Raw genomic sequence first — 27,684 nt, forward strand, 5'->3', positions numbered from 1 at the left:
CAGCCTCTGGATGAGGATTCTGCTCAAGTAGTGTGGAATTGCAATTAAAAAGTCAATTGTTTGCAAATCTGAATGGAAGAATGGAGTTAGAGGAAAGGACAGATAAAAACCACAATTCATTCATAGGCTGCAAAGGCCAAGGGTAATGCAGAAGGCATTCTCTAGACACGGTGTACAGGCAGGAGACATCTGCAGGCATCTGGGGAGGAACTTTTTATAAGGGCAGGTAGCGACAGGATAAGGGGAAATGGCTTTAAACTGGAAGAGGATAGATTTAGACTAGATATTAGGGAAAAAATCTTTACTGTGAGGGTGCTGAGACACTGGAACAGGTTGCCCAGTGCGCTTGTGAATGCTACTTCCCTGGAAGCATCCAAGGTCAGGCTGGATGGGGCTTTGAGCAACCTGGGTATAGTGGGAGGAGTCCCTGCCTATAGCAGGGGGTTGGAACCAGAGGATCTTACAGGTCCCTTCCAACCTAAACCATTCTTTGATTCTATGATCTCGCACGCTTAAATTGAAGCCTCAGTCCCTAAGCTGCTCTCACCCTGGCTCCAGGCACCGTGTCTCTGCCCACAACTGCAAAAGCTGTGAAACTGCTCTAAAAATAGGGATTTCAGTAAAAACTTGTTTTTTGTTTTTTGTTTTTTTCAGCTCTGTTTTGCTGCGTTACAGTGCATCACGCTAGAAATGTGGGCAACTGTTGTTTGGTAGCAAGAGCCGCCTTTTCATTTCCAAAGAATGTCCCCACCAACCACATCCCCATGTAAGGAAAAAGAAGCAATTACTGGTAATGTTGCGACCAGGGGAAGGCAAAGCTGTGCTCCCTGCCAGACCTCACTGCCAGCAGAGCTTGGCCCAGTGCTCCACCTGGTCCCATCCCATGGCAATCCCTTGCCTTCAGCTCACTGCACAGCCCGGCATAGCTCATGCTTTGCACGGGTCGTTTTTTGGCTGAAGGGGAAATATCGCCCTGACCAACTGGAGTGCACAAAGAGCCTTAGAAGAGAAGGAGAAAAGAAAAGTTTATCTTGCTGTACACAGAATGAGTGCCGCACGTCAGCCGGGAGAAGAGAGATGTCCAAAAGCTGCTGCCAAAAATCCAAGGCTCAGGAGCACGAAGCAGCTGCTGCAGAGTATGTGGATGAATAAAATATTGGTTAGTCTCCAAGCGTGACCCTGCTGACAAGAAAACAAGAATAGTTTTTATTCCACCAATAGTTCTATGATTATGCAGACAAATTCTGCCTTTATAATGAAGCAATCTCAAATTCCAGAATCGGGGGCAGGAAAGGGAAGGAGAAGAAATAAAAAAGGGAAAATTTTTGAGGTATAAAGTCTGGAAAGAGGAACATATTTTGGAACAGGGATCTATCTCTTCTAAAAACAAACCCAAGCACTGAACTCTTTGACCCAGGGCCCCATCAGTTCAAGAAGCCCCTCCATTCAAGGAATGTAAACTCCACAATGAGCGGAGCCCCGAGCTCTCCTTTATGGATAGCAGGAAACTTCTTCAAAGGGCCGGTTTACGACCTGGCTTGAGAGCTGGAAATAATTAAGTGTTCTTGTCAAAGGTCAAAGTCATGGGGTGAAATTCCTGGGAACTCCAAACAACTCTGGGTTGAATGGAGCATTTGGGCTTTTTCTGTGCATGGTGAGAAGGCAGCAGGCAGTGTGGGGACAGAAAGAGCCCTGCCTGAGCTATTTTGCCTTCCCGAGGGCTGGTGGGTGCTTTGGGACTCATCTTGTTCTCTTGGAGAGGAAAGAAGAAAAAAAAAGTGAGGCTGAGCTTAAAAAAATCTATAAATAAGAATCACAGCCAAATAATGTATTTATAGCAGCACCAAATATGAACTAAATGCCAAGATCCTGGCAACACAAGCTAAGATCCGGATTCATTTTCCGCTTCTGATGTAACTCACTGAATTCAGTGAAGCACTGGACAGCATGAATCTGTCACCAGATGAAGACAACAGCACCGCTCCAGGCGCTGGGAACCACTATGTTTTGCTGTGTACCTTAGAGCTGTAACACCATCCACGTTTGCAGAGGTTTGGTGCCACAGCCTGAAGCCCTGCACAGCTCCATGTGCCCATCAGCAAGCAGAAAGACAAACAGGTATCAAAATTCTCCACAAAGTCAAAAAAGCCTCCGGTCATATCTGATATCCCAACTCGGTAGGGATCCCGTTACACAGTGAGATGAAGTGAGGCCAAAGTAGAGCTAGTGGTGAGATTTTGGGATGGCTGGGGTTCTGGCAGAGTGGGATAGGTCCCTCTTCAGTGCAGATGGCCCCTCTGCCTACACCTCTCCTCACGCTCTCATTCTGCCAGCCTGGAGACAGCCCTGTTCCATCAATAGCTCCTTGTTCATCCCCCTTCCACCTCCTCATTCAAACTTCTAAACCCAAAGAGCAACTGAAACCATGCTGTGACCTCCTGCACTGACTTCTCTGTCTTTTGTGAACTGAAATTGATTTTCCTTGCATGGGAACATCTAGGATCTACCCCCTGACCTTCAGCCTGAGGTTGTGTGCTAGGAGCAAGAGGGAATGTGAAAGTGACATTTGGCTGTCAGTGTTGGTGAGAAATACGAGCCACCCAATGCTAGAAAACAGTCTGCTTCTGTCCAGTGCCTGGAAACAGGGGAATTGCCAGACTCGCTGAGATACAGGGGTCAATACCCCAGCTCTGACACTAGCCAGCACCAGATGCTTCAGAGAGTGGTCTGAGGAGCCTGTGGCTGCCAGACACAGGATAATCCCATTCTTATCTCCTGCTCTGCAGAACAGAGCAGTCAGCACGCACACCAGTACAGGCACATACATGCACACGAGGAACTGTCGGCCTCTGAGCACTCTCCTCCTAGAAATATCACAGTGTCCTGTAAAAATGGATCACAGTGGTGTGCCTCTTACCCATAGGCATGACTCTACGTAGGAAGGGAATGAATTAGATGAGAGATGCTTTGGGTTCAGCAAATCTATATAGCACTGTAATTTCCATATTGGACATAGCTAATGAATGAACAGACTGTAGCCAATGAACACAACCCTGTTCACCAGCCCAGAGCCAGCAGTCTGGACAGGAGCTAAAATACCATCAGTTTGACAGAAGAAGAAGGCTGCTGGAATAATTTGCTAACCTGTAGCCTACATTTCCCTAACCTATGCATTTTCTTTATCATCATACTGTCTCCCTTTTCCACTCCTCTAGAGTCAACTTTTAGTCTCCCAATTACCTCAGTACATAGTCCGTGATCTTTGGGTCCCTAAGGATAATGGAAAGAAGGGAGATGGAAGGAAGGAAGGTGACAGGCAGAGTCTGCATAGGACTCTGTTTTGTTCTGGCTGCTCTACAAGGTGTGTATCCCATTCTGAAGATTTTCCCTTTGGTTTCTTATGTCCATGCTGAGTTGCATGAAGCAACCAGTAATTTTAACTCCTCATGAGTGGCTTGAAATCCTATTCAGTTTCAAACTCGGCTGAAGCATGTAGAGGGTAGAGGGGCATCCTGCTCTTGTCTATTAGTGCTGTGCAGCTGCACGTCCTGACACATCCTGTGGATCATCCCTCCTCCTGCCACCCCAACAAATGTTTTTTCTTAAAGTGAACATATCCTTCAAAGTTGCACCTTCTTCAGTGATCAGACCTACTCATGTTTGCTCAAGGTAGAGAATCAGAGTGCTCCTGCACAGTTGGGCTCCCAAAAAAGCACTGAGAGGATAGCAGGACAGGTTTCTGAGACTGAGTTATCTCACTGTCAAACTCTGCAAACTGCTGGCTGGGTTGAGGTCTTCCATGAGCAGGGGATGCCAACTGTGCATCTACTTTCCATATATCAACGTATCTTTGTAGCATTGTTGGTCCTGTGAAGAGAGAAATGGACTTTCTTTGTGTAAAACTTCAGCTGGGTATTTGAGGTAAGGAGTGTTAGAGGTTGTGAAAAGCCGCTAGAAAGGCCACTGGATTTCCTGGCCCAATTTCTTCCTGCCTTTTGAGTTTATCTGCCATTACATAAAACCAGATGATTATGAAAATGCTGCGCTGCTCAGCACCAGCAGTACAGAGGAGAGGGGGAGGAGGAGGTTGTGTTGACCTGTTAGAGAATTTTGTTGTTGATGCAGTTCAGGAAAACAGAGATATCAGCACACTCTGTTTAATTAGTGCCTGTTTCTGAGCCTCAGATATCTTGCGAAATACATTTTGTACCAGTAATTAAAATGCATAAAAATTGTAGAGAGCTGTAGCATTATAATCCACATTATCTGATACTGCTGCTGTTTGATAGCTCTTCAAACAAAGCACAAAGCAACCTTGATCTACCTAATGCTCTTTACTCAGAAAGGGGCCCAACACAAAGGGACTTGTAAATCTGCCTTCCAAAATCAGTGGGCATGAAAAATAGGATTGCAGTTTCTTGGCAAAAAGAAGTGTTTCCTTGGTATTAGTGGAGCAGGCTATTTTTAGATTGTTCTGAAGTATTTTGTGAGGGGCCTCTCTGAATCAGTCCAAAACACAGAAAATCCTCTTCTCTCATCTGGAGAACATTGTACTCCCTCCTCACAAGGTAAGTTGTTGAATAACAAAATAACCTCACAGGCAGCATTTTCTAGTTCCTTAAGTAAAAGTTCTCCCTGCCCTCTCTGTGGGTCTTAGTGGCTGCTCTGCTTGCTGTCAGCAGCACTGCTGAGAAGCTTGTGTGAAAATGCATTCTCTGAGGCTGCTGCAGGCACCTGGCTCTGCCACGGTGCTGTTCGAGGTAAAGCCAAGCCTTCTTCCACTGCAAACGGTTTCCTGTGGAAAACCAGGGCTTTGGTTAAGTGAAATCATTCGTTGCACACGTCTAATAGAGAGCAAAGTGCTGACATTTGGGCAAAGAATAACCAAATGCTCCCAGACTCAAAATAGTTCAGCCAAAAGACTGCAAGCTTTGAAAGGTTGCCAAATTCGGCATCTTTCCATGCAAAATACTAAAAAGAGAAGAAGTGGGGTCTGTTCTAGAGGGACTCTCCACTTTCCTATTTTCTCATCAAATGACCAGGATCACTGTCTCACTGTTAGCTTGGAAAAAAAGAAGTTATTAGGCTGTTCAGAATGAGCATTTTTTTCTGTTTGCACATTCATGATAAATTACACTTTGAAGAAGAAGGAAGATACATGATTGTGGAATTTTTGGGGGTTTATTTTCACCTAGAAGAAAATTAAGATGATTGCTTTCCTCTGATCCCGAAACGAGTCTATTTACTTGCCTAATGGAAAATGAGGTGGCATAAACAAGAAAAAGGGAGTTTGGCCTTTAGTTCTGTCCCATTTTAGCAACTTGAATATCTTTCATGCTGAAGACATAAGGTGAAATGGTTCTCGTAGATTCAGGTGATGTCTTCTGAACAACATCCCACCACCTGCATGCTTCATCTGTCCCTTTTCCCTCCCTCATCCTTCTCCCAACCAACTGGGTCCTGCCCCAAGGACAGTGACAATTTCAGTTTGGTTTAAGGCATAGGTGTCCAAACTTTTGGCCACAGTGAGTAAAAAGGAATTGTCTAGGGCCTCATACACAAAGTTGCTCCAAAAGTAATGCCTACTATTTATTTCTAGCATAGCTACAACCAATACAAAGAGCACAATAACACCATTTGATAGAGACAATTCTCAGCCATAAAACACATCTCTCAGCATAGCCAGCATATTTTTCTTAAAACATCAAAAAGGAGAGAAACAAAACCATACAACGAGTGGGATATTTGAGTTTGTTTTTGTGAAACTAACACGTGAGGCTGGCTCGATGGTTGGGTTGCTGTGAATGATGGGTGCTTGTCTGGGGCCGCTCCCCTGAGAAGAGCCACTGCCTTTACATCACAGGGCCAGGAGCGGCCATGTTGCCAGCTGGGCCAGGCCGAGTGCGGGCCGTGGGTTGGACGTGTCTGGTTTAAGGAATTACTTCTCCTTTTCCTCTCTGTGCCCTTTCCAGACTCTCGGCCAATTTCTAACTTTTAGCCAGACTGGAAGTTCTTAAATTACAGAAAACAATACGATGCATGAAACCACAGCATTCTGTTCTCACTGAAGCCCAAGTGCACATTTCTCCTTTCTTCGTATCAAAATAGTACCATAGCAATAATATTAAAGCGTAACGTTACCACTTCACGCTGAAGAATGATCATTATGATCACAGCAGTACCTCACTGTGCTTTTTTGGGAACGGAAGGTAAGGCCATCCTTCATGTGCACATAAAATGTGAATAATGATGATGCTTGCTCTCAAAGGCAAAGCACAGATCCAGAAGCACTACACATAGCTATTTTCCCTGGAAGTGATTAAATGCAGATGGCTACTGGGTTTCACAACAGCAGGCATATAGGACCCTTCAGACTGGCGAGTGATTTAAGTGAGGAAAGAAATTCACAGAATGTGACCTCTGGAATGCAGTTATTCCAGGAAGATCTGACATATTAGGGAGTAAATTCCAGGACTGACTTATTTCTGGTAACAATTGAGCTATGGTAAAAATATTTACAACTGGCTTATTAAACAAAGACATTCAAATATTTGTCAAGGAGTTTATTTACGATGAACAATTTCTGCAGATCTCATTAGCTTCTTCTTAGGAGAGAAATAAATGGATGGAAACTTTGGAAATGATCCTATATGTTCATTTACAAGATACATACAACCCTCATTAATTTTAAACAACAGGGTAATAAACAGCGAGGACAAGCAAAGCACGCAATGCACAGCACTGCTGAAAGTGCCCTCACTCATGCTCCAGTCCTTCACAAAAATTCTGTTTCTTCACAGCTACTCTTCTCAATCCTGTTGCAGAATTTTACTATGGTCTACATAAACCCAAAGCAAAACAAAGTCAAAACAGCATCACTGTACTGTTCACAAAACTTTGCAAGCACGAGGCATTAGAAATATCTGGGGTGATCTTAAATACTCCCCATGTTAAACTGTCCATCAACTAAAAAGCTTCTCTTCTTGTCATTAGATATTGCAAACCCTGCTGTAACCACTGCAGCAAGATTGAAAATGATGTCCCTCTCATAGTTCATACTGTGTCTCTCAACCTGCACCTTCAAACTGGGATTGTTCTTGTTGCACTAATAATACAAGTATAGAATAATTCATGTTGGAAAAAAACCCTTAAGATCATCAGGTCCAACCATCATGCAACACCACCAAGTACCATCACTAAACAATATCCCTTGGTGCCACGTCCACGTTTCTCAATTACCTCCAGGGATGGGAACTCCCTCACTTCCCTGGGCAGCTCATTTAAACTCTTGATCATCCTTTCTGTGAAGAAATTCTTCCCAATAACCAGTCAAAGCCTCCTCTGGTGCAACTTGGGAGTTGCAAATTTCCTCATATCCTATCACTTGTCACTTGAGAAAAGAGACCAACACACACCTCCCTGCCATCTCCTTTCAGGTAGCTGTAGAGGGTGATGAGGTCTCCCTTCAGTTTCCTCTTCTGCAGACTAAACAACCCCAGTTCCTCCATCACTCCACATAACTTTTGTTTTCTTGTCCCTTCACCATCTTCACTGCTTTCTTCTGGAATGAAATGCTCCCTTCTTGCTCTCCCACTTGTAGAAGTCTCCTCCCAGCACTCTCAGAATCACTCAATATCCATTTTTCTCAGGTCAGTGTGTTCTCTCAGCATAAACAGCTCTCTTCTTCTACTGCTGTATATTTGCTGAAGTATCTATGGACAGTCGTATTCCCTTGAAGATTTTTTTTGCAAAGCTAAATAAACAAGCAAGCTTGTGTAATACTTCTCCCTAAAAAAAAAAAAACCCTAATCACTTCGTGAACCTAATTACCCATCTCAGCACCTATCCCAGTTTAAATGTATTTTCCTGGGAAGCAGGAGCCTGCACATCAGCATCTGACACTTGCAGCCCCCCAGCCCCACTCAGCCCTTTCCCCTCAGAACAATGTCACTCCCATGGGAAAGGACAAGTGCCTTGCTCCCACTTCCCCCTGCCATTCTGCCCTCTTTCCCCTACACCAAAAATACCAAAACACACTGCTGTAAACAATTGCTCAAGCCATAGCAATTATGCATTCTGTTATTTTAAGGGAAAACAATTTGGAGTGGTTAAAGATAGACCTTGGGTTTTCTTGTTATTGACTTAAGTGCATGTTGAGCAATTCAACCTTAGCACAGATAAACAAAATATCCAAAGAACATCTTAATGCAGTAATCTATCTGCCCTGAGAGAAAGCCTGCCTCCAAAGCTCTCAGTTACAAAGCAGACAAAAGGAGATTTAAAGTGCAGCTGATATAAATCGTGGATCCGATCGTGTTTTTCCCATTTTACAGTGACTTCTTCCTATTATTTCTTTTGATACCTGGCATCTCAAAGCCAGGAGGTGAACCAGAACCTCAAAATGACTCCATCAGGCCAGCTACAGGCTGGTCCCTCCCCTCCCCTGGTCCTGGCCTCTCTCCCTGCCCAGCACAGCCTTGTGCACTGGGGTATGGCAACAAGGACTCTGTACACTGCTGTAACCAGGCAGTGTGTCATTCTCCACGGCTGTGCATACAGCGTGTCCCTTGGACACGTATTTTCAATTTAGCAAAGAAAAAACAACAACCCAGAAGCCATTGTTGTCTTTTCTCTCACTTTAGTCCTCATCCAAACCAGAGGCCGTCTGGGCTGGTCTGTCCCACTGCCAGAAAAACATACCGAGCGCTTTGTACTGCAGCCTTTCTGGCAGAACACAAAACTCCTTAAAATGTACCCATTTTCAGACTGGGATGTCAAACCAGGCGTGGGACCGGATTTACTGTAAAAGGCTCCTTCTGGCCCACAATTCTTCCAGCAAAACCCCTAATGCTGGGGCTGTTCAGCCTGGAGAAGAGAAGGTTCTTGGGAGACTGGAGAATAGCCTTTCAGTATCTAAAGGGGGGCTGGAAGAAAGAGGGAGACACAGTCTTGAGTGGGGTCTTCTGTGATAAAACAAGGGGAAATGGTTTCAAACTAAAAGTGGGGAGACTTAGATTGGATATAAGGAACAAGTTTGTTTACAGTGAAGGTGGTGAGGCACTGGCATAGGTTGCCCAGAGAGGTGGTGAATGCCCCATCCCTGGAGACATTCAAGGTCAGGCTGGACAAAGCTCAGAGCAATCTGATGTGCTGTAGGTGTCCCTGTTTATTGCAGGGATATTGGACTAGATAATCTCTAAGGGTTCCTTCCAACTCAAACCATTCTGTGATTCTATGATTGTATGCTGGGAGAGCAGCTTTGAGTGGTTTTTGTAGCTTCACCCAACAGCCCAGTGAGAAGAACATTTCTCCTAATTTCAGCTTGAGCTCAGCCAAAGCTGGATGAAATGTTCTAATGGCTGCAGATGCATCAGGATAGCTTCTTTCTCAGCAGAGAAATTAACCTGGTGTGAGAGATGGAGAAGGGCAAATGAGACCCAAGGCAGACAGCTTGTAGCTGTTTTCAGTATCTCTGCAGTTGGAAATCTTTCAATAGAGGAAGAGAATTTCGGGGAATAAGTATCTTCAGAAAAACAGAGCTACTAGACTTGGTGAAAATGATTACAGACAACTGCAACAGGGGTACAAGCCACTCATTGGAAGAATGATCCATTGGGCCAGTACTGAATAGGAAAATGATACGCTCAAAACACAGTGGCAAAAGCATATGGTTCTTCTCTCTTATCTAAAGATAACCTTTCATTTCCACATGGAGGAGGGTCTTTAGATATGTTTCCTTGGATTTACTATAATATTTAGTATCTCTCTAGGAGCAATTACCACATCCCAGACAATATTTCCTATTTGAAATTACTGCAAAGGGCTTAAAAACCCATAACGAGACCTTGAGGACAATCCAAACGGCATGCTCATCAAAACAAGGAAAAATCAGCAGTCCTTCCAAGGCAACAGAGGTTAACACAGAGAAGCTCATGAATGCATGCAAGATGAAGCTGATGCAAGTCACTCTGGTACACACAGCCATGTACAGGAGCAGCCACGGTGCCAGCCTGCTGCACCAACAGAGAGGACAGTGTCAGGACCAGGGGCAAGGCAGGCAACTGGAGACAACATGGTGCAGCAGAAGATTTGTTCAAGGGGGAAATAGGGTGCCCAAACCATTTCTTTGTGTCTGAAATTGAAATCTTGATTTTGCCATCTTCAAAATAAATTATCTTTGATAGGACTAGGAGTTGCAGCCAAGTTGGCCTATGAAGCACAAGGGAAATGCGACTTCAAAAAAGATATTGGCATGACCAGCTGGAGATCTGGTTCCTCCTATCTCTGATGCAAACACCAGTCTTCAGCAAAATGTTCCACAAGCAACTTAACAGTCATGTTTACCTAAGGGAGCAGCTGATTAGTCTGGAGATTAGGAATATTTGATGATGTTAAAAACATGTCACGGATGGAAATGGCTAGCGCTAGCAAACAGGCAGTTTAAATAAAGGCAAAAACATAAACAGCTTTGTAAGGTGATAAACCAGCTGCGGCTGCTTATCCCTTTCAGAGGAGAACAAAGCTGGGGAACAGACTGAGGGGGTTCTCTTAAATTAATAAATTTACCCTTCCATCAGGAAGCACTTTAGTGAGTATCCCACTCTGAAGACACATGCACTGAGACTGAAAAAGTGAAGTGCAATAAATGAACCTCTCTGTCTCCCACTCCTTTTCCCCTTGCTATCTCCAGTTTCCTGCTGATGGCCCATCAGACCTGCTGCTTCCCACTCCCCTCTGTCCACTTCTTTTGATGTTGGAGGTCTGGCTCAGTTTTTCCACTCAGCGGCAAGAGCCCTCTGGATCTTGCCTTTTCACACCTCCTTCACACCCCTTCATCCATGCTCCATCACACAGTGCAGTAAACTTAGAGACATTTCAGTACTGATTAAAATTTCAACACAGAGCGCTCAATTACTCAATATTCATAAAATCATAGAATCACAGGTTTCATACAGTCAGGGACACCTACACCTACAGGTAGCTCAGAGCCCCATCCAGCTGGCCTTGAATGTCTCCAGGGAGGGGGTATCCACCACCTCTCTGGACAACCTGTTCCAGTGCTTCACTACTCTTGGAAAAAACTTCTTCCTTATATCCAATCTAATATTTTCTGTACTGTTCCAGTGATGGATATTAGCATCATTCTCCTGAATTATTAACTTTTTCCCTGCTTGAAGAAAGGCAGCATGGATGTATGGCCTCTTCTTGATATTTTGTTCCCTTCAGACTCTGCAAACAGCTCCTGAAGAGCCTGCATTACCTTTGTTGGGCTGGGGACTGAAGAAGGGGCTTCACAAGAGGTATGAGAAGGTGTGAACCTACCCTCATCTTCTCTTGCTCTCATCTCCACTGAATATTCTTTGCTTTGTGATTTATAGGAATTTTGTCATCGAAGACATCTAACTCCACTTTCCCACTCTGTTGATTTAGATGGTGTCCTGTCCCATCTCCATGATGATGAGGTGCACAAGAAGCCTCCATCCCTCCCTGCATGAGAAAGAAACCTTGGTCGTCAGCAATCCCGATACCTCTTCACTTTTTAAAAGTAATTCATCTTCTTGGCGGCTTCTTACTCATTTGCAAGAATGGAAAGGAGTGTACTTTGGTGCTTCAGGACATTTTGTAGCCTTTGACTATTGCCCAGATTGGTGCTGCACAAAGCAAGGCAGCCTGTAGCCATCCCTCTGCTAAAGCCCACAGTTTGACTTTGCAGAAGTATACAATTCAAAATTTGTAGTACTGAAGCAACGTTCTCAGGAATTAGGACTGCCAAATGAAAAAATCATATGGAAATGATTTTATGGGGTAGCTACACCAAAGGCGGTATCTAAAGGAGACCGCAGAACTCTACACACGAGCTGCCTTATTCAAGGCGCACTCAGCCTGAATATCTGTGAGATCTTGTCAAAAAACAAGATTTGCCAAGCTGAAAGGAAATGACTAAAACCGGAAGAAAAACATTTGCGGTTTCTCTCTTTTACAAGAAAGAGGGGAGACCGAGTACAAGCATACTCTTACAACCAACTCTTGCCCAACAAACCACTGGGAGGACACAGCCTTCTCAGGCTACCAACTCAAGGAACGAGGTGGGAAGGGTCTGCAGAGAGATTTTGGAGCATCCCCGGCCAGGTAAGCGACCCCAGCTGCTCCCCTTGCTTTGAGAGGCAGTACCACATGGCCCGAGCCCAGCTGGGTCCCTCTGGGCTTAGCTGAGCACAGCACAGTGGGTTTTGAGCAACCCTGTTAGCTCATGCAAGCTCTGTGAAGGCTGCATTATTTGCCATTTTACTGCCACAGGCTGTTTCACTGGAGGAATATCTTCTGACTGATTTACCTCTTCCCACTCTTCTGCTACTGCTAAGTTCTATACAAAGACTTGTTTCGCTTGTAATCATTTCCAAAGGTGAACAAGGAAGCTGCCTGACAGCAGTGGATTTATTTGCAGAGTTGTTTGAGTGGCCAAAGCCCATCCACCTGCCCTGTACTGAGAGAAATGCTATAATCTGTTCTGGAGAAGGCCATCTTTACTCCAAGGAAGCTATATGTAACCAAACAGATCATCAGCATTTAATTATCTCATCTATTGTATTTATCAGACAGGAAGTTTCTCATTTCCTTTTTACTGCTGAATATACATTTGGTTCAGGCAGTTGTGGATACATCAAGGCACAGTGGCAGTTCTCTAAACAGAGCTTTAGCGTGTGAGAAAGCTCAAAGATAATTTTAAAATGGAGTCTTAAAGACAGAAGAGATTGGTGAACATAGGCCTGTTTCAGCATTCCTGTTCAATCCTAGGCTTTCTAGCCTAGAGATTTTCATGTGGTTGAATTTTAATCATGCTTTTGTGTGTGCGTGCTAAATTTACATGATTCATAATGACTGAGGGACATAACATAGAATGATAGAATCACAAGGTTGGAAAGGACCTACAAGATCATCTAGTCCAACCGTCCTCCCATCACCATTGCTACCACAAGCACCATATCTTGTAGCTCCTCATCCAGATGCCTCTTGAACACTGCCATCCACTGGGATGGCGACTCCACCACCTCCCTGGGCAGCCATTTCAGTGCCTGACCACTCTCTGAGAGAAAATGATCACTGCTTTGCTAGTCTGTGGTGTTGGGCAAGGTGTTCTCTAATGCTGCAGGGATTTAAGAAGCAGAAAAAAAATGGGCTAAAAAGCATCTGCGAGCATTATTTGAATAACGACTGCAAAACTGTGTCAGCAGTGCACAGCTCTTTCTTTCACTTTCTGCAGATGTTCACTGCTGATCTGTGATTGCAGACAAACACTCAGGAAGTATGACATGGCCTCCTCCAGCACCCAGCCAGCCTCTGAGAAACACCAGTTGGGGTGATGGAATATGACAATAGGATATGCTTTGGGTGACACTGTGTATTGTAAACAGAAAATGAATCATTCTGTTTGCTTTCACCTTATTTCAAGGAATCATTGCCTCAGTAAAAAAAGCTATACTCGGATAAAATGCTCATAGAGTGCAATTCAGCTAAGCAACACCCCATGAATTACTAAAGAAGGGCCCATTCCTTTTACTGTCCTTTTACTGTCCTGTCAGGAGGAAAAGACAAGGATGGAAACACCTGCACAGTGGTCAAGCTTCACAAAAAGCAACCCTCGGCAACCTCACTGTAGGTTGCTGAAGTCTGTATCAACCACTCCTCTCTAGAAAATAACAGAAAGATAGAAAATTCAGCTTACATGGTGCCAAGGCTTCCTCTGAAGCAACATTTTTTCACCCAGAGGGTGGTGATGAACTGGAACAGGCTGCACAAGGAGGCTGTGGATGCCCCATTTCTGGAGGCATTCAAGGCCAGGCTGGATGTGGCTCTGGGCAGCCTGGTCTGCTGGTTGGTGACCCTGCAAATAGCAGGGGGTTGAAACTGGATGATCATTGTGGTCCTTTTCAACCCAGGCCATTCTATGATTCTATGATTCTACGAACATAGCTTCACAGGGTTCAATTAAAGCTACATGTGCTGTTAAGAATGTCATATAAAACAGGAGCCAAAGCTTGACCAAGGATGGTCAAGGGAGTGTTGTGCTGAAGCTAAATGTCTGGAATATGGATTTTTTTGGTCTGCTACTAAGGAAAACAAAGCAAAGCAGATAATAACAGCTTGTGCTTCATCAGACAAGCCACACTGCCTCTTAGAAACAGCTTTGACACTCCCTCCAAGCCAGGTGCTGTTGGCTTGCCTGTTTCTGGTACTGGAGATGAATGAATGGGCTGGGACCAAGCTTGGAAAGTTAGTAAACACAGCAGCTTGCAGCAGGAGCATTCAAAATTCAAGCCTGCAGCAAGAGGGGAGAGGAGTGTAAATAGGGAAGGGAGAATCTGGTGTTTCAAGAGGGAAAGGGGATGAGGAAGAGTGAAGTAATTTGGGGAAGGTGTTTCACGTTTCTAACAGTCCCAGCTCCTTCTGCTGATTAGTCATTCTAATCAACCCTGAAGCAGGTTTTCTTCCTACCACAGCTCCATGCAGTTCAATCTATGGGGTACTCCACAGAGAACCACAAACCTGAAGGGCCTATTGCTGAAAATGCATCTGCTGGCTGCCCTAACACCTCCCAAGGCACTAAAACATCAAGCCTACCTTCTGCTAAATACAAACCTATGGGTTTTATCTGCACCTGGGTAGAGCTTGTCTCAAGTAACCATGGTGGGCAAATTGATAACAATAGTTAATATTCCATATCTACTCAAAATATCTTTGGTTGTAGGTTACAGCATTTTGTTGTTGTTTGTGTGTGTTTAGATGTTGTTGTTTAACAAAATCATTTTTGCTAGCCTTCTTACACCTTTATTTGCTCTTTTAGAATAAACTGCTTTCTGAGCTCACTAACATACAAGCTTAATGGCAGGCATTTTACCAGAAGCAGCATCTTTTAAGTAAATATCAGCATTTCAAAGAAATATGACATTTGTACTTTCAAGAATTGAAACTGGAAACTATTGTTCTTGCTACTCAGTGGAAAACTATTTGAATGAATCAAATATTAACCAAAGAGTATATCATGAATACCAAATATTTAAAACATTCCCAACAGCATCTGGGGAACAAACTGAAAAGCAGACTATTCTTTGTCTGTGAGGGGCATAACAAGGACTTCATTTGCCATTATTTGGTTTGAAGCATGGTGGTAAGCTGTTCTCAGATCCTCTGACAACCCACCTAAGGCCAGGCCAACAATTCTCCACTCTCAGCAGTAAAAAAAGAAGGCTAAGTAACCAGATTACCAGGAGATATAGACAGAGCATTGTACAACATGGGGGGGAAAAAAAAAAAGAAAAAAAAAAAGATCTTCAATTTGTGTTCACAATCCCTTTGATTAAAGCACAGTGATTGTTTCTACATGGCGCTTGAGAGCAGTTCGGAAAGAAAGCTGTAAGCACAGCATGCTCTGTAATTGATCCATCCAGTATTTCTGTTGGAAAGACTCCTGAGATAGAGCACAGACCCTGGGATAACAAGGAAGACACAAGTGACGCACTCTTCACAGCTCAGCTGCAACACCATCTCCTTCAACACCTCAGCAGATGCGTAGATGAAACCCAGCTGCTAGTAAGTTTTGCTGGGGAAAAATCAGATAAATATCTGCCTTATTCCCTCCGACCACTGATTGAGATCCTTCTGTCCAGTGCCTGAGCTGTATGGGGGGGGCACTGCCCAATTGGGCATTCCAACAAGTGTGTGCCTGCTGCTTTATCTTTTACTTACCTGTCATAGAAAGCCTAACCTTGCTTTCTAGACCTCACTTGTTGTATGGAAATGACTGCAATATCTATGTGCTCAGTTAGGACAGTAAAAACTCTGGAGGATTTTGTGGTTTTTATGGATGCTTAAACCAGAGCTGGTCTGTGCTCTTTTCCCCTTCTCCGTGGTAGTTTTTTTCCTCTTATCATTTGCTACTAGAAAAGAACTGAAGGGCTCTTCTAGATAATGAAAAGCAGTATTAAGGACTAAAATAGCTGAAGAGAGTATATTTTCATGTGATCATGAAGAGAATTAAAGAAGGGGAAAGGGATCTTATTTTACAAAATCATCCAAATAGCAAAAAATGACCTCAGTTACTCTGGTTCTTAAGTTGAAAGAGGCTGCCTTGTCTGGCCTGACTGCTTGTGATGCATCAGCATATCATTTCTTCATCAGTTTCACACGTCATGTCTTGAGACATACTCGGACAGTGCAAGAATTTGGGGAGGACATGGTCACAAAGCATCCTCATCTCTGTACTTCCACCACTCAGGCTCTGTAACTTCATCACAGAGCTTTCCTGAACTCACACAGACATTTTAATAGCCTTAGGATAAAAGTCTCAGAGAAAAATAGTGGGAAAAGCTCTTCATTGGAAATGTACATTTTTTGACAGCAAACAATTGCAATGAAACCATTCTGAGCAATCTGATTTGAGTAACTGGCCACCACATAGCAGCATGGGATTGACAAGTACAGAAAGAGCCTTGGCTGCTCTTTGTCATAGACATGAATCCAAAATACAGCTAAAAGTAAACAAATCCACTTTCATTAACACTTCATCTTCCTTTGAGTAATGGCTTGTTCCACAAGTGCCATCAGATGATGAACTCTTATTTGCCAAAACAGATCTCTGAGTGACTCAACACAGGACACCCCAGCAGAATTTTGTTTTGTCTCATATTTCCCTGGCATATATTTCTAAAAATGAGTCACCATTGTGTAACTACAGTGCTGATTATTTCTGCTCAGCTTTCTGATTAAAAGTGGCAAGAACAAGATTTTCTAAGCTGCAACAACAAGAAACATTGAAGACAAAGGAAAGAAAATGCCTAAGCAGATTTTCCACCACAATAATCAATGCATAACTTACCTAGTTCAAGTATTGGATGGGCAGTCTCACCAAAAAAAACTCTCATCATTAATATCATGCTGAACTACTCCTTTAAGCATAAATACTCAGAATAAGAAGCATCTCTGGGGATGTACTATCCCATATACATATCCTAAATGTTTCTATGCTTAAGAAGATCCCTCTGAAAATCATTCCCCTTCCTCCAGGTATAAGAGTTTGCTGTTGATAGATATAACTAGCAAATAATACTGTTCTCACACTAATTAAACAGCTAACTAAAGGTGCCATGTAGCTATGACTCCTGCCACAGGACCCTTTCGCTCGAAGTGAGGAAGAGGGAGGTTTCATTCTCCTTTGCTCCCCTATGCAGGTGAGCAGCTCACCTTGCAGCTTAGGGACATGGTTGCTCCAGCAGAGAGGAGGAAAGGGCTCCTTTTTTACTCTTTAGCAACACAGACATTCTTCAATTTATTTTATGGCTAGAGATGACATAGCTGTCTAGAGACACTCTTGTGAAGAGCCAGCATGGAGGTGGAGATCTACAGCTCTGCCCCTCCATTTGATGTGGTCTCTTTAAAGGTCACCCACTGGGACCCAGCATCGATCAAACTATTTTTATAAAAACAGCAGCGAACCCAATGAAGATTTATACAACACATTTGTGCTATAGCTTTTGATTCCTTTTTCTGAAATTACTTAAAGCAATATAATAACTTTCACAGGCATATCGTAGGAGACTGCCAACATTTCAAACATTTCCTTGATGTAGGATGATCACAATTGAAAGGAATGTGAATTTTATCCAGCCGTCGGTAAGGTTTTGTTTTCCTTAATCCCTGAGACTAAATCATTGAATAGTTTTAACCTCCAAACTAAATCTTAATTGAGACTTGCTGTCATTTAGGTTACCGCACAACTCTTCTACCCAAAACACTGAGGCGCCTTTGAGGAAAAGCTGGGGCAGGGGCTGGCTCTTGGAATGGGAGCCTGTAGCACTTTTTGCTGCTGTGAGCTGGTTGTGCAAGAGAGCTTTTCAATATGCAGGAAAACGAGATCAAAGATTCTGTTCTGTATTGAAGTTTCTTTGTTTGAAGTGCTCTCTTAGTCAAACCTATGAATAGTGCAACCCAGCCAGGAACCCCACAGGCTAGATATAAAACTGATAGCTTGTGTCCCAGGATGCCATCAGTTTGCTTTGTACTGCACACACACTGGTGATTTTTACTCCCAGTGTGAGAACTCAGCTCGTCTCTTGAGAGCCATATAAAGCAAAAACCCAAAGCCCTAATCTCCAGCAAAAGTTGCCTGCAGCTGGGTTTCACCTAGAAGTCTGCAGAGATGTATCACTGAAATTAGTAGTCAAGATCAGTAGCAAAGAAGTGATGAAGGAAATAAGGAGTATTTTAGTAGTGTTTCTACTGAAAGAAATTGCAAGCACTCTATCAGCTAAAGAGCAATATTTCTCCATTGTCATAGGTCAGTGTCCTTTTCAGTGGGAGTGTTTTTGCCCCACTGCAAAGACCACTCACAGATGCAAGGTGATAGGAATGGAAATATCAAGCCCAACTCCCCAGCAACCATGAATCTACATTAACAGAGAGCAAATGACCTGCCAAAAGCAAGACTGATGGAAAAGAGGGACAACTGTCTGCTCACCACCTCCCTCAGCACCCAGTGTCTCCAAGGTATTTTTCAGGAAACACAAGGGATGATCTGGAGGATTGTTTAATTTGGAGAAAATCCTAGAACGATTCTGTGTTCCCTGTGGCTAGTTGGAGGAAGAACCACTTACCTGGTAATATCCAAACTTAACCCGAGCTGAGATTTTAGCCTCAAGCCTTGATTAAAAACTAGTAATTAAGACTAATTATTCTGAAATAGGTAGGAAAGAGATTAAATGAAGGAATCAATTCATAAACTTGTTTCTCCCTTTCTGGAGGGATTGTGGTTTGCCAGCCTGGATCTGGAGGCTTGATTTTCTGGCAGCTAAAATTAGGCAAGAGGTGTCTGAGTTTCTGCACCAGAGCTTCTCCCTTTCAAACAGTGAGTACAATTCATTCCTGCTTTGCAAAAGAATCACAAGGCTGAACACAACAGCAGCAGCAGGTTGTTCATATGCTGCATTGCTGAGTGCCAAAAAGACAAGAAAAGCCTGCACACAACAAGCCTGAGCACCTCAGCACTTCGCAGCTTTCATGCCAAAAAGAAAAGATCAGCATCTCCCAAAATATAATTAACTGTTCTTTTTATTTGAGCTATTAAAGTTTCCACATCAGACTCCTTATTCTTTTTTTCCAGGATTCAACTAAATACTAAATGCCAGTGAGCGTTTTGTTTTAGGAAAATATTCCCAGAAAATACCAATGAACTTTTGATCTCTGACGTTATTCTAAATACATGGCTTAATGATAACTAATAATAAGAATGACTGCTAACTCTCACCACAACTCCCAGTCCCTACGATACTTTTTGCCAAAATCATACCAATCAAACAGCACAGGTGGGGGACCAACTGACTGCTGCAAGGGACTTGGGAGCCCTGGAAGAGCCAGCAGTGCCTGCTGTGTGCTGCAATAGAAGATGTTCTGACATGATGTGAGGAAAGTAATTTTCCCCACATGCACAGCCAAGCAGTGAGTGGAGCAAGTAGCAGCAACAGGTCATGCAGTTTTCACCCTTGAAGACTTTAAAAATCAACTGGACAAAGCCCTGAGTGACCTATTCTGATCCCTGCTTTGAGCAGGAATTTTGCTAGGTGCAGCTGGATGAGCTCAAGAGGTCCCTTCCTACCTGAATTATTCTGTGAATCTTGTACTGTAATCTGTAATTTGTCATGAAAATCACAGAAAAGCTGGCAGACATCACTAAACAGTTGGCAAGAACGCAGAGAATTGGTAAATTATGCATCTCCACTAACATCATATTCATTTAGTTCAAGATGTTATGAAGCAAGAACTCAAAAGGTCATTGTCACAATTACGTGAGCAGTCAGGACTAAATGCTGATCTACCAAGATCTGGTCTGGAGCCAGGTGAAGTAAGTGGAAAGTTTGAGGGCACATATCAGCTGACTTGGGATGTAGATATCCAAACCTGAACTCATTATTGGCAACTGATTGACCGCCCACCACGTCTGTCCACATCTTTAGACAGAAATCTAAAATAGTTCTGACTGAGTGCCAAAACACATTTACTCTCCTGACTACAAAGGGAGTCTGTCTGACTGCTCTGGATACAGCCATGTATAGTGCTGACCTTTCAAGTGAGATGAGATGGATCCTATCCCTACTAACTTCAGCTGGGGGATGGATTATGCTTGGAGCCTGTTGTGGTCAGCACAATCAGACTCAGGAATAAAGTATTCAACCTCCACACAGAAATGCACTTCTGGTGCAGTTTCCCATTTAGAGTTCTATTCCCACAATTCCGTAATCTTAATTATTTACAAGCAGAAATTCTTTCTTGTCTTGGGTACTACAGGCTTGAGGGCTATAGGAAGAAACTGAGTGAAATTTCATAATGGAAAGCATGATTTTCTCATGAAAAGGAAAATACCTGACTCTACTAGCAGACATTACAAGTAATGCATGTACTGTGGGATAGAATAGCTTGTCAGTGATCCCAGGCCTACATATGCTGTGCTGAGCAGTATAAGCTTGTACTCATGCACCACAAAAATAGGAAAAGCCTTCTACATTACTGTGGGAAAGGCTTCCAGCACAGGTAAAGAAATGTGTGCCAGGCACTGACCTCGGGACACTGTCCATGCAGGGGATGCTACCACACAGAGCAGATGGAGATGGGCGACAAGCAAGGAGCCTGCTCTCACTGAAGATGCTCTGTAGCTTCACAGTCCGTTTCTGCTGGCAAGAGCATGAGGCCACATGAAGGGAATCGAGATGGCTGATCCATGTTAAAAATAGCCATGTGGGAGGCTGGACAGAGAGCAGCACAGCAGTGGGCTGCTCCCAGCAGGCGATGCCGACAAAGTGGGAGGAAGGGTGGGATTGCTCTTCTCAGCTGCTACCAGCTCACACTGGCCAGGACCCTGCTGCAGTGCAGTCCCTGAGCTCAGGCTGAGCCAGGGAGGATCTGGGTGACCCCCACACACACCCTCATTGGGGAAACATCATACAGAAAAGAGTGACAGACTTCAGATGACAGACAGCATTGTTCCCACACGCTGAAAACGGGTGTAGCCTGGGCTGTAGTGTGCTGAGACTGGAAATTAGAATAAGCTTTCATTTCCTCTTCTTTCAGTTATTTCCTTCAGTCTTCAGCATTTTTTGCCTCCACAAACAAAACAATTGGTGTCAATCCACCCTAAGCATTTCTTGCAAAACAACTTCTCTCTCACTGCCTCAGTGATTGAGGTGTAGTAGTATAGAGATTTAAGTGACAAGCAGGTCTTGGAGAGAAACATTAGCTTTCATGAGGCAAAGTGAAATAACAGACAGTTTTTTGAGTATGTAGGTCTGAAGAAATGCTGCATGTCCACCTCTTGCCTGTATCCTCTCAGTGAATATGCCAACCTATTGGCTGTTGGTGACTGCCCCATTCAGCACTCATTTTGGTGCTGTTTAAAGATCTCACCTCCTTCTGTCCACATTTCCACTTCTTTTACTTAGTTTTATCGTGGCTGATCCCTCCATCTCTGAGCCATGCCACTTGTCTTGATCACATGAAGAGTCAGTGTTGGCCTATGAGTGTGAGTATGAGCAAGCAGAGTGCTGAATTCCCCAGCTGACCCAAACAAGTCAGCACTGGAGTTTCCTCTGTGAGATGCTGATACAGTGGTTGGGAATGCCAAGACAAGCAAGCAATTTTGACAAAACAAGCTTTTATCAATAGGTCCCATGAATCAGATCAAGCATATGGGCAATTGTAGAACCACTGAGGTTGGAAAAGATCTCCAAGGTCATCAAGTCCAACCATCCACCTACCACCAATACTTCCCCAGGAAACCATGCCTCTTAGACAACTTCTAAATGTTAATGCAAGTGCTATGAAAGAAAGATGCACGACTCCAGCCCTTAAACCTTCTTTACACTTTGGCTAGCACAGCTGTGAAGACAAACACGACAAAAAAAAAATGACCCCATCAAAAAATTTTGATCCTAACATAGGCACAATCATACTGACTTCAGAAGTCCTTCTACAAGTAAAATTTATCCAATTTGGGAAATTTATCTGAGCAAAAAATAGATGTAAAGTCAAGCTTCTTCCAGCCTCCAAATAGTCACAACTAACATGAGATATATTACATGCTACCTGTGAGACAAAAGCTTGTTCTCTGTTGCTTTTGTTGAAAGTAATAGGAAGGCCCTTCAAAAGGGACCGAGAGGTTTTTTTGAGTGTATTAGTGCTGCTGGTACTTATTTCTGGCCCATGATGCCTTAGGAGGGTTTACTCAGGTACAAGTCACTTACATACAGGACAGATATTTATAGATATTACATCGTTATACTTCTCATATGCCTGACGGGCCTCATAAATTGCCCACACTGATCTCAGTGGTGGTGGGGGCAGGCCATTTATGAAAAAGTCAGTTATTTCTATGTTGATTAACAACCCTCTGCTCCTCTCAGCTTCTATCTCTCTATCAGAGAGGTCAGTGACCCCTGACTCTCACTCCTACTTTATCCCCACCACACAGCACATTCTTCAAAATGCAATTGCTTCATTTAAAACATATTGTAAATATAGGCATGCCTACTACCACACTTCTTCCAGCCCACAGAATATTTCACTAAGCCAGCAAGGAATAGATTTTCAGGCTGTAAATGCTGCCTAACATATAGATGCCACCTCTTGCATCCCAATGCAGACAGACATCTAATGATTGAACTGCTAACACATTCAAGTAGGAAGAAAGCTTCAGACTGAAGATGATTTTTGCTTTGCATGCATATAAGCCAGTACTCTCAGTCGTTGACCAACTGCCACTCCCAAATCTAGGATTCACAACCCACTGTGGACCAAGTTCTGATCCAGACCTCCCTATACATGTACAGCATCTTGGTTATTTCTCAGCCTTTATCAGAACTTCTCTTTCCCACAGAGTCGCAGAAAGGGAACCAAGAGTTTCCCTTTCTGTCTTTCTTCAATGATTGTAATACACTTATTGCTATATTATCACCTATAAAATGTCTACCTAGACAGAATTTTCATCTCATGCTTTGTTCTGATTTTAATTTGGCAGCTATTACGTTATACTAGATTTATATTCTGATGACATGCCAGATTTGAAAATCAACTGTAAATTGACATCAGTATTCAGAGTCATAAACCCATGCAAGAGACACACTGTTAATTCCCTTTGTATTGAGAACTTCATCCTTTCACCATCATTTTGAAAGACTGTCTTCAGATCAACAGCCACAGTGAAAGAGCTTCAGGGTTTGTTAGATCCTGAAGCTCCAAGTTAGCAAGAGGACTGAGCTAAACATGGTATACCAGGCAGCTTGCTCTAATTAGCAGCAGCATCTCCAAGGAGCTTCACCTTCGGTTTGCAAGCTGAAAGATGACTCTTGCTGCCTGCTCTGCCATCTCTACCTGCAGTGCTCAGATCAAACCAAGTTTAACTGCGCTACTGCCTGTAACACTTGGATTGTTTCCAGACATTCACTGTCTTTACTCGAAGTTGTTAAGCCACGGTATTTAATCGTAACACATGCACCTCACACAAATTTGCTTACCAGTATCCTATCTTTTTCAAAAAGATTCCATTCTTGCTGCTTATAGACTTAACCTGACAGACAAACCCAACATCCCAAAGTAAGTGATTGGCTGCTGACTCTGAAAACAAAAGACATTTTTAGTTGCCTATTTTCTAATCTGAATCTGTCCACCCTCAGCATCTAACCATTAATTAATTATTAGATACCTCTTTGCTTTTTGGTACTGGTGGAAGAATATCAAACCTCATCTTTCACGAACTAAACAGACTTAGCTTTTTCACCTCTCTTTAGACAGCACGGTTCAACCTATGCTCATGCTCTGTTCTCTGCCCGGCTGTCAGTATCCCTTTAAAATGTGTAAACACCAAAAGCAGACTTGGTATTTCAATAATGGTCTCATTAACGTGGTGCACATGGAAATACCACCTCCTTGACCTTTACTCAGCAAGACAGTAGCATTTGCTTTCAGGTGTACTGTATCACAAAGGGAGCGTGTGTTTAGCTGATTACCCATCATAACAACCGGCCTGCCTAAGTCACTGGTTAGCAAAATATTGTCTATATAGCATGACTAAAAGCACAATTTTGGCCTGAAAGTACCTTGAACTTGACTGGCAATTTAAATACACATTGTTTCTATGAGATGAGCTTACCAGACAAAACAGTTTTGTCCTTGACGCTGTCCTAAAATTACTTCATTGGTTGTATCATCACGATCTTTGCCTAATTAAATACAGTATTTGTTCTCAAGCCAAAAACCAAGGGACTGAGCAGATCAGAGCCAAGGACTGAGACTTTTGGTGCATCTGTCAAAAGTGTCCTTTCTGAATGATTCCCCCTTTGCAATCGCTTTAGCATTTTTGACTATCTGCCAGATTGCAATTGAATTAATGTCTTGAATTCATCTTCTCTATTTCTTGCCTGGTTGTGACGCCAAATATCTGGAACAAAATACTTGCTTTATAGAAATTCATATAGAAATGTATATTTAAGTAAATATCAAAACCATTACAGGTGACAACTTACAAAAAGCACATTCATTTTTGACACGATACAGTTTTCAAAAACTATACTGATCATCATTAATTTTATTATCTTCTTTTAACCCCTATATATCACCTATCCTCCATTTTACCCCAGAATTTATCAGCTTACCTCATGCTCTTCGACTATTTAAGTCACTCCTTCCATCCTTCTTTATTTGACTCAGCTGGCTGCTTTTGGCTTCAACATCTTGATGCCTGACTTTATTATTTTCCACTTCTTGATGCTGTCTGAACTATGATGGATATAAGGGTTTGGTAAATGGGCACGAAGTAGAGATATCAGCAGTAGGAATTTCTGCAGTTTTGTCTTGGCCATTCTGACTTCCTCGACATATTGTCCTCTCTGTGGGGTTAGAAATAAAATTTTTACTCAGAAGCAAAAGCATAGTTGCTGAAAGCAAACAAACAAAAAAACTGCTAGTAGAAAACCTGGTCAAAACACTGAAAACTTTCACTCTCGCCTTTCTTTTGGCTGGGGAAGGAAGCTGATGCAGGAGGTGTAGGAAGACTTGACTCCTTACATCAAGATCTTCCTGTATTTCCTTGAAATGAGGCAGCTCCAGGACAACTTGTCCATTGCTTAAACTGGGAAGACACAGCCACCAAAGGTGGAAGGAGTGGACAACAGACCTTTGGGACATGTCTGCTTGTACTTGTTGCATCTCTGAGAGCTGTCCCAAGGTAATACCTTGGATTTGCCCAGCTCACACTATTTAAAGAAGGGATAAAGCTGAGTTAAGTTGGGACTGACTGCCTGTGTGAAGTGATAGTGCACGATGTGAATGTTCCAGGAAGATGGATTAGTGGAGACCAGGATCCCAAATTCCAGTCTGGAGCCAGCTTCTGTTTCTAGTTACACAGACAGCAATGCAAAGCCATCTATCAACTCACGTGCAGGTTAGTACCGCTACCTCACACTGACTCAGTGCTAAATTCCTGCAACGGGAACTCAGGTGACCTCCCAAATCCAGATGGAAGGTTTTAAGAACTGAATTATTACCCGCATACCACAGGAGAGTAACCGATATGCTGAAGTGTCTTTGACTAATGTATTTTGTCTAACTTTTCATCTGCTCCAAAACTGTGTCCAATTTATCACTTCTGACAAGAAATAGGATAGCTTGTGTGGCAAGCTTTACCAGTTAAGGCCAAAAACAGTTTGTACAACATTATTGCCACCTGTATCAGAGAAGGAATAACCACTACTCCTCACACCATCTTTAAAGGGTAAAAATGGATGGCTAAAAATCTATATGCAAGTTTGCGGAAAGCATGAGGCAGGGAAAATGCTGGCAAGAGCTATGCTATAAGCACATCTGTACTCAGAGAACAGACATTCACTATTTAAGGAATAGCTCCCTGATGCTCAACTTTGAAAGTGGAACAAACATTTAGTACTGGCTCCGAATTCTCCAGCTTTTGAGTTTAAAGAAACATGAAGCAGTCTTTGCAGCGCTAGAGCCATTCCACACAGATTTGCTCACTGGGCTTAGCTTACAGGGCTACTCTGGGGATGGCCAGCCTTCAGGAGGTGGTCCTTGGCTGCTGGAGTTAAGCCAGCACAGGCTCAGTGTTTCTGTAGACCTGCTAGCACTCGGTTTAAGTGCTATTTTCTTAATGACGGCAATACTTAGGAAACTAGGTAAGAGTTAAGGACTTCCTGGAATCATGCAGGAGGCACTAGGGATTGTTAAAGAGGATGATCAAGGGACTTCCAAGAGGTCTTTGCACAAAGCCTCGGTCTCCACCCTGCCTTCTTCCTCCTTGTCAGGAACATGCTTCCTCTCCCACAACCCGCCTGGTGCTTTCTCTTGGATGAACTCGCTCCCTCCCAGCAGGAAGGGCAATAACAGGGCAGAGAAAACTTGTACAGGGCTAAATGGTCAGGCAAAGCATATCCCTCAAATAGCAGTAGGCATGCTAACCTGCCGCAAGGCACCTCTCTGGTCAGCTTGTTTCAATTACAGAAAGGGTGAGAACCGCTCTCTGAAGGGTTAGAGAAAGCATGAGAGCATCACTATGGAAAGCTTCTTTCAGCTCAGCCTGCACTGTGTTCCCAGAGCAAATCCTTTGAGATGCTCTCAGCAGTCCTACTATCATGTGCACGTCTCTGATACACCTCCAAAAGTTTAAGCTGGAAATTTAAGAGCTTCAGTGCTGAATAAACAAATAGTAATCAAAAACAAAACAAAACTAGCCCATGCTTTTAGGAAGAGATTTGCTCAGGCTCTGTTCTCAGTAAGCCCTAAGCTATGGGACTGCTGGCACTCAAAATAAAAGCAGCAGAATTTGGGGGGTGGTGATAAGAATGGGAAGGATAAAACAGTGAAGGAAGAAAGCAGGAGAATAAAGCAGCAAAGCAGAGAGAAAGGAGAGCTCTTGAAATCCTGCAGGAGGTGGGAGCACAGAGGAGTTCAACCACTTTTCTGTCCCAACAACAAATTCTCCCTGCTGGGATCTCATCAGCGTTACTAAAAACTCCTCTCCCACTGGTGCCTTCAGACCACCTAGCATTGCTGGGGATAAAGAGCAGGCAGGTGGGGATTTCAATCCCACTTGGTGACCCTAGACCAATGGAAGGCCCTGAATGTTGGCACTACAGCCTGCTTGAAATGTCTTATGTCCACCACAAGATCTCAAAGATGCACCAACGTACTAACATGCACATTCTATCCTTCACATCTGCCATCCCACAGCCTTCACGTGTCCAGATCCCTCTGTTCAGAGGCACCATCCATTTCTCTAAAGAATGCTTTCTGGAAAGGATCATCAAGAAGGCAGAAATTCATATCACGCAGAAAAGGCCTCTGCTTTGAGTAATTCCATGGGAGGGCTGACTGGGTCAGATTTCCTCCCCTCCTTGGAAAACATTTTTAAGATTATCTGTTGTTAAAGAAAGTTTTTCTACTGAGTCCATTATAAACTGGGCTAGATACATATAGGGAATAATAGGGCTGCATACTATATAAGGGAAATATTTGAGGTTTCAAAAGAATGAGTCTGAAGAAAAAAAAATCAAAAATAAAGAAATCTGAGAAAAACGTAACCCTTTTCCCCCACACTGTATTATTTAAGTTTTGAGCATAACAATTTTTTTTTTTTTA

General features: G+C 43.2%; 1 protein-coding gene and 1 long non-coding RNA gene across 2 annotated transcripts in view; one reads left to right on the plus strand and one right to left on the minus strand.

Annotated features, from left to right (window-relative positions):
* The first annotated feature begins 11,989 nt into the window (after window positions 1-11,989).
* The window catches only part of NEDD9 (neural precursor cell expressed, developmentally down-regulated 9), an 89,889-nt gene continuing 74,194 nt past the window's right edge, over window positions 11,990-27,684 (plus strand). The window contains exon 1 of the mRNA XM_010708351.3: window positions 11,990-12,129. The gene's annotated coding sequence lies outside the window, so the exon portion shown is untranslated. The remainder of the gene's footprint in view (window positions 12,130-27,684) is intronic.
* The window catches only part of LOC116216421, an 18,853-nt gene continuing 14,450 nt past the window's right edge, over window positions 23,282-27,684 (minus strand). Inside the window, exon 4 of the long non-coding RNA XR_004159131.1 lies at window positions 23,282-24,923. This is a non-coding gene — a long non-coding RNA (uncharacterized LOC116216421). The remainder of the gene's footprint in view (window positions 24,924-27,684) is intronic.

Source organism: Meleagris gallopavo, chromosome 3, assembly GCF_000146605.3.
Source record: "Meleagris gallopavo isolate NT-WF06-2002-E0010 breed Aviagen turkey brand Nicholas breeding stock chromosome 3, Turkey_5.1, whole genome shotgun sequence".
Taxonomy (NCBI): Eukaryota; Metazoa; Chordata; class Aves; order Galliformes; family Phasianidae; genus Meleagris; species Meleagris gallopavo.